This window comes from Lissotriton helveticus, chromosome 2_2 (assembly GCF_964261635.1).
Source record: "Lissotriton helveticus chromosome 2_2, aLisHel1.1, whole genome shotgun sequence".
Taxonomy (NCBI): Eukaryota; Metazoa; Chordata; class Amphibia; order Caudata; family Salamandridae; genus Lissotriton; species Lissotriton helveticus.
The window spans coordinates 162628757-162635649 of record NC_136060.1 but is presented as its reverse complement, the minus strand read 5'-3'; the positions used below and the strand labels follow the sequence as shown (position 1 = coordinate 162635649).

General features: G+C 42.6%; 1 long non-coding RNA gene across 1 annotated transcript; it reads right to left on the bottom strand.

Moving 5' to 3' along the window:
* Window positions 1-1529: 1529 nt before the first annotated feature.
* On the bottom strand, window positions 1530-3187 carry LOC144821774 (uncharacterized). Its single transcript, XR_013608426.1, has 4 exons — window positions 3142-3187; window positions 2689-2780; window positions 1683-1779; window positions 1530-1592 (listed from the first exon to the last, which is right to left on the bottom strand). It is a non-coding gene; the product is annotated as an uncharacterized LOC144821774 (long non-coding RNA).
* Between the last annotated feature and the right edge of the window lie 3706 nt (window positions 3188-6893).

Below are 6893 nucleotides of genomic sequence, written 5' to 3'. Positions count from 1 at the left end.
TGGTGCACAAAGAGGCTAATTAGCACCATAGTACAAAAGTTAGTGTTTGAAGTCTAGTATAGGTTTTTTACTGAAAGGGTACCCTTTCACTACCAAATACAATGCTTAAACGGACTTTAACTCTTTTCACACATTGGATGTGTGCTTTACAGTGCAGCGTTCATGCAATTTGTTAAACGTTAGGAGAAATCAAAGCAATATTTCTTGTTAACTCTTGCCTCAAGGAGGCATTTTCTTTTTGGTGTATAGCCCTGCCTATCACTATTAAAAGATAAGGCATTGCACCAAAATCCATACGTTTTTGGTTATATAGTAAACTTTCATGGAACACTCTTCACATTTGCTGGGATTGATGGCTCGCGCCACACTCTGTTGCATACCAAGGAACATCCTTCTAAATGTGTCACTGTCAGTAACATTTCCTGCTAATAACATGTTCTACTTGAAGATGCAATAATTTTCCGAGGGATTTCATAACGTAAGTTTAAGGCTGAAAACAGCTTTATATTTGCAAGGTAATCTTTCAAGTCACTAACAGACTCATCCCCAAGGGGCAGTGTTGGTCATACAAACTCCAGGACCTCAAGGTTCCAAAATAGACTTCTACCATATCATCGACTCCCCTATTGCCAAGGGCCCAAATAACTCGCTATCAGGTAACCATAAACTCATGCATGTACCAAATAAATCATCAACTGCTAATAAAAGCATAGAATATCAGGTGAAACCCTGTTGAGGATTCCTGGCTTCAGCACCCAGAAGCAGAAACTCTTTCGGCCAATGATTGCTTTGCAGGAATCATGGGGTTGATTGATATATCACTTGAGTCCTTTCACACAGGACTATAGGCATGAGAATAAGAAATGTGGAGGGTGCATTGAATAAATCACAACTATTGCAGAATTACCAGTAAGGTGATAAGGTGAAGTGCCAGGTGCTTCCAAACACAAGTGTTGAAAGTAGGGGTGCGGACGGTGCGGCAGAACCCACAAAAAAACCATGCTGGAGTTCAGAAAGGGAAAGCGGAATAAAGATGCCTTTAAATGTTATCTTGTCATAGAGGTCATATGTCAAGCTATGTCTTCTGGCAAAATGCAGCTTATTCCTCTAACATGATCGCAAAGTGAGAGGATGTGTAATGTGAACTATATGACAAGCTTGCTGATTGTAAAAGAAAAGGTAGTAGGATGTCCATTTTTTCTAACCCAACAAACCTGAAATGTACAAATATTTCGAAATTAGTCAGCAGTTATGAATGGACAAATTTAGCACTGTCTTTTGTCATTCTGAAGGGTGATGGAAATAAATATTTTAATGAGATCAAAACAAATCAAGACACTTTATGTGGGTCCCTCGTAGGTTAATATGGACGTGCCGATGCGTTTCCAATCCCCCTCTTCCTTAGGGGATTATCATCAGGGATTGGACCACGGTGTAATCTATATAATCAACAAAATAATGAAATGTAAATCACACATCCTTTCTCTACTTAAGACTAATGACATAGGGAATGCTTATTGGGTACCTTGTAATCTTGGGTTCACTTCGCTCACTTTTTGGTTATCATTTCTTCTTCTGTAAGGATAGTGTACCTAAACGTGGTCAAATTAATTTTGTAAATGTTTGAGTCTGTTCATTCCAGGCAATTATTGTCACAGTTATAACTGTATAAGGTGACTTACTCAAATCTTCACTCGTCTATTCCAAAGACTTCCACCTTATATTCTTATTCTTGATTGAAGATAACTGAGGCTATTATTGGGGGCTCATACTTCCATCCTACAACAAATACATTGTGGCCGTTTGACTAATCAATGTCATTCACTGTTAACTACAACAAGGGGTGGTGATGGACAGAGTCTCTGAATTAAGCAGAGTACTCTCACCCAGTCAAGAGATCAGGGCTAGATCCAACACCGTTTTTTAGCTCATTGCACCATCCCAGTTTCAGAACCTGGCTGTATGCAAATTAGTCTGTCCCTGGCCCAGTGCATCATGGGAACAGGGCAGACCAGACTACAAAAGCCAATTCTTACACTGGGAAGGAAACATGCTTCCGGGGACCGGTTTCTGCCATTTCAGGCGTCTTCGGCCCGGCTTGCTTGAATCCTGATGGTGCAATGAGCAAGGGACTCACATCTGAGTATACCCTTCCACGCTTAGGGTGGACAAAATTAATTACAACAAGGGGTGGTGATGGACAGAGTCTCTGAATTAAGCAGAGTACTCTCACCCAGTCAAGAGATCAGGGCTAGATCCAACACCGTTTTTTAGCTCATTGCACCATCCCAGTTTCAGAACCTGGCTGTATGCAAATTAGTCTGTCCCTGGCCCAGTGCATCATGGGAACAGGGCAGACCAGACTACAAAAGCCAATTCTTACACTGGGAAGGAAACATGCTTCCGGGGACCGGTTTCTGCCATGTCAGGCGTCTTCGGCCCGGCTTGCTTGAATCCCGATGGTGCAATGAGCAAGGGACTCACATCTGAGTATACCCTTTTTGCATATAGCCAGGTTCTGAGCTGGGATGGGGCAGTGAGATAAATAACGGTGATGGATCAAGCCCTGATCTTTGGACTGGGTAAGAGTGGTCTGCTTAATTCAGACACTCTGTTCATCACCACCCCCTTTTCTGTATCATTCACTGTTAACGGCATAGAACGAGCTTATTCAGACATTTCTCTTACTTGTAAAGATGATTCTTCTTTCACCAATAATTAATAGGGAATTTCTCGCTTCCTTTCTTTTTTCGTTGTGTTCAAATTGTAGACGCGACTTCCTGGCAAAATCAAAGAAAGAGCTTTGGTCATTTGAACCGTGATTTTGGTGTCATTTCTTGAGTGCTATTTAAAAGTAATTATTTTCATCCGTATTGAAGCATGGACCCCTTTCTTTTTAGCAGAACGCGCGTGGAGTATCGTTTCCTTACGTTTTTTAAAAAGCAATGTCCATTGCCAGCAGTTTCTCAGTTAGTCAAATCTCTTATCAAATGGTTAACCGCTTTAACGAAGCACATAAATCTAGCAGTGTCCCTCGTACTCATTCGAAACTCAGTTACTACTGCCACATATCTTTTGCATGTCTTAGCGCAAACATTTCATTTAGCTGCTGGCTTAAGACGTCTTTGTTGAATCACTTACGTTTTCGGAATCTTCTTAGAGCCACAGTTCATCGGTGATGTCTCGGAGCAAACACGCATCACTCTATGCTTGTGCTGACTCTGCTTTTACCTATTTCCCTTCCTGTTACTTGCCCCATGGAATTCTGGACCTTGTAGTCACATGGAGTTTGGATGTTGTTCAATAAAGATCTTCCGCTCCTTTTCACTATTGCCGTTGGCTTATAAATCATTTTCCTTATTCATGTAGTTATTTAGTTTTGCTTAGTTAGGTCGTTCAATCCATTAATGGTACAGTGAAATTTCAAAATTAAGTACGCTTCTTTTTTTGCCAACATACTTTCCATGTTTCCTCCACGTGGGGGCGGCTTGACACTTGACAAAACCGTCCATTCAAAGTCTCTTTCTGAATGATTGTGTTGTGCAAAATGTTGTACTATCGGGGCAGTGAGAACTTGATTTTTGATGCGAGATCAATATTGTACAATTCTCTGGTTCACTTGTTGTGTTGTTTTACCAATGTATAACTTGGAGCATGGACATTTAATCGCATAGACGATGTTTCTTGTTTTACAGTTAGTAAATTCGGTGTGGGTCCACTTAATTGAATCGTGGCCTTCAATTGTCATGCTGCAAACTGAACAGTTCCTGCATTTCCTGCATTTGCGATGACCCTGGATTGGCGGCAAATTCCATTGTGTACGCAAATCATTGGGTTTTCGTGGTGCTGGGGCTATATCGGCTCGAATTATTTTTTGACCAATGCTTTTGTTTTTGCACATGGCAAATAGAGCTTTTTCCATTGGACACTCCAGTTCTGTTAGGAGATGCCAATTTGATTGAATGATTTTTTTATATTTGTTAGTGTGAAGGCCAAACGTGGACACACAAACTAGTTTCTCCAAAGGAGATTTTTCTCTTTTGGTCAACAATGTTTCCCGCGGGGTATACCACGCTCTTTTGATGGCATGTTTTAACAGCTTACGGGGTTAAAACATCGATTTCTTAGTTGGTCACAGAAGATGGATGCATTTGCCATAAAGTCTTCTTTGCGTGCACAATTGCGTCTGATTCTGAGTAGCTGTCCGTATGGTAGATTGTTTTTTAGGTTACAGGGGTGAGAACTCTGATACTGTAGTATAGTGTTTCTATCTGTCGGTTTCCGATGCAAAGTTGTAGTCAATTTCTGGTTTTCTTCAACAGATTTCAACATCAAAAATGTGAGTCTTTTGGTCATTGTAAACTTGATATCTGGGTGTCTCATATTTAGCCATTCATGGATTGTACTAGTCGATTTTCCAACCCACTCCATACACACCAGATGTTGTCGATGTATCTATACCACTGTGTGATACATTCACTGAAGGGATTGTCATTGTCAGTAAATCTTTTTTCAAATAGTGCCATAAACAGAATTACCATTTCCGGTGCAAAAGGACACCCCATTGCTGAACCTTTCACCTGCATGTAGAAAGTGTTTTCAAATCTGAAATAGTTCTGTTTCAAAGCGATGCGAGCCATATCTAACATAAACTCAGTTGGCACTCTGTGCGGTCTTATTCGAGTTTCTAGGTAGACTTCCATAGCTTGAAGAGCTTCATCCTGGGGAATTTGTGTATATAATGATGTTACATCAAAGGACACTAACCACAGTGAATTACTATTAAATGGTTGACCTTCTATTTTATTTAAAAAGTCAGTAGTGTCATGTAAATAAGATGGTACTTGGTTGATGAACTGCTTGAGAAAAACATTCACATATTTGGCGACCGGCTCTAGCACCGAATCACACCTGGAGACGATCGGTCTCCCAGGCAGATCCATCATATTCTTATGAATCTTCGGCAGGAAGTAAATCACCGGAGTCCTCGGGTTAAGCTTGTTCAAGAACTCTTATTCTTTTGTTCCCAATATGCCTTGATCCAATCCAAATTTACGTTTTTCTCATCGATCATGCGTGTGGGATCTTCGTTCAATTCTCGGTACCATTCCTTATTCAAAATTTGTTTATTTGCTTCTGCTACATACAAGTGTTTGGCCCACACAACCAGGGCTCCACCTTTGTCTGCAGGTTTTATAATGACCGAGTCCTCCTTCTGTAGGCTCTTAATTGCTTCATGCTGTTGTTTTGTAATATTCATTTGGGTAAATTGTTTTTGCTTCTCAAGGTGACAGATTGAAGACATGACTGCTTGTTCGAAAGCAATCACTTGTTTAGGCATCATTTGTGGTGGAGGGGTGAAAGTCGACCTGTTGGTTAGGCCGGAGGCTTCTTTATTTCCTTGATATTCTTTTCCTGCAAAGAACACCTTCAGTCTGATCTTACGAAAAAGGTCAAGAGTCTCTATCTTTAAATTTGCGAAGTTAGTCCGTGTAGCTGGAACAAATTGTATACCCAGCTCAAGAACAGATTTCTTAGCTTGTGTCAATACTCTCGATGATAAATTCACTATGAAATGAAATGAAATGATAGGATTCTTATCGTGCGCAAACTTAGCCCAGTGGGCGTCAAGGCGCCTAATTCAAAAAACCAGCTCATGACGCAGACCAAGCAGTTCATCCTGAATAGGCTCTTGAAAAGCACCACGTTTTTAAGGCCTTTTTAAACAAGTCTAGAGAGGGTAGAGTTTTAATCTCCATAGGCACGGTGTTCCAGAGCTGAGGAGCAACGACGGAAAAGGCCCTGGCTCCCCATCTGGTAAGCCTGAAGCGAGGGACAGCAAGCTGGAGTAGTCCCGCAGAGCGAAGGCACCTTGTGGGAGCGTAGCGGGTAAGTAGGGAGCTGAGAGCGCCTTTAGATCCATCCTCGAGAGCTCTGTACGTCAAGCACAGGATTTTAAAATAGATTCTGTGCTGGACAGGCAACCAATGGAGGTCTCTCCTCGCGATGGTGGCAGATGATGTCTTAGGAAGGTCTAGGACAAAACGTGCAGCAGCATTCTGCACGATTTGCAGCCGATGTATGAGGCCCTTGTTGGACTCCATGTATAGAGAATTGCAATAATCCAACCTGGAGCCAACAAGGGCGACTGCAATCTGCTTACGTGAATGCAGAGACAGATAGCTGCGAATTCTGTTGAGTATCCTGATAACGCCCCAGCAGGTAGCCACAGTCCGATTCACCTGAAGAGACATTGAGAGTAAAGTATCAAACACCACACCGATATTTCTGGCCGATTGAGAGGGAGTGGGGCAGGTGCCAAGAGAGGAAGGCCACCACTCACTCGACCAGACATCTTGGTCCTTCCCAAAGACCAATACCTCTGTCTTATCGCCATTCAGCTTCAGGGAGTTGATGACCATCCAGTCTGCTACAAGTTGCATACATGATCTGAAGCTGAAGGCAGATGTAGTGACAGAGGAATGAGTGAATGACACCATGATCTGGGTGTCGTCGGCGTATGAAACCACCTCCATCCCCTGCGATCTTACCAGCCTAGCAAGGGGGGCCACGTAGATGTTGAACAGGGTCGGACTTAATGCCGACCCCTGTGGCACCCCACATTGCAAAGACTTGGCTGGGGAGAGGTGGTTTCCGAGCATCACTCTCTGTTCCCTATCAAGGAGAAAGGAACGGAGGAGGCTCAGGGCCGACCCAGTTACACCTGCCTCCCTAAGCCGAGATGTTAAAATGGCGGGAGACAGGGTATCGAATGCGGCCGTGAGGTCCAGTAGCACAAGAATAGTAGTTTGACCAGCGTCAACTTTGCGTCGGATGTTGTTGACTACAAAAGTGAGGGCAGATTCTGTGCTATGCTGTTTTCGAAATCCATG